Source organism: Mandrillus leucophaeus, unplaced genomic scaffold (assembly GCF_000951045.1).
Source record: "Mandrillus leucophaeus isolate KB7577 unplaced genomic scaffold, Mleu.le_1.0 Scaffold205, whole genome shotgun sequence".
In the NCBI taxonomy this organism is placed as follows: Eukaryota; Metazoa; Chordata; class Mammalia; order Primates; family Cercopithecidae; genus Mandrillus; species Mandrillus leucophaeus.
In genome coordinates, this window is record NW_012102088.1 from 1,529,424 (window position 1) to 1,530,061 (window position 638).

Sequence of the window (638 nt, forward strand, 5' to 3'; positions counted from 1 at the left end):
GGATAATTTCCTTTAATTTATCAAAATTGACCACTTTGTTAGAGGCTGCCTGCATACCGGCTAAGAGACATTGAATCATAATGTCCTTCCTACGGTGGCCAGGCTACTGCGGTTGGTAGTCTCAATCTGGTTCTATGGACGGGACAGCCATCTCTCCTAAGAGGACGGTGGCGTCAGTTAAATGCCATTGATCTGCAAGTTGCCTGGCGGCTGTGAGAATGCACTCTCTTTCCTCTGGGTTAAGAGTGGAAGTAAGAATGACATGTAAGTCATCCCAGGTAAGGTTATATGCTCTGGCCTAGGTATCGAAACTCTTTGGAATATTAGGTGGGGTTGACTGAGAAGTCGCCAAGTCGTTCTTCAGTTTTGGAAAGGTCAGCCAGGGAAAAGGGGACGTGGACTCCAACCACGCCTTCGGCTCTGGCAACTTTTCGGTGGGGGGGCCAACAAACTAACAGGGGAGGTTGGAACAGACTGACCAGTAGGGTAGGTTAAGACAGGCTGACCGGTAGAGGGGGTTGGGGCAGGCTGACTGGTAGAGGGCTGAATAATGGGGGCCGCTACTGCGGTCTTGGAGCGAGTGTGGGCGGAAATGGGAGAGGTAAGAGGAGTGGCTGAGGGAGGAGTGTCGGGCGGGG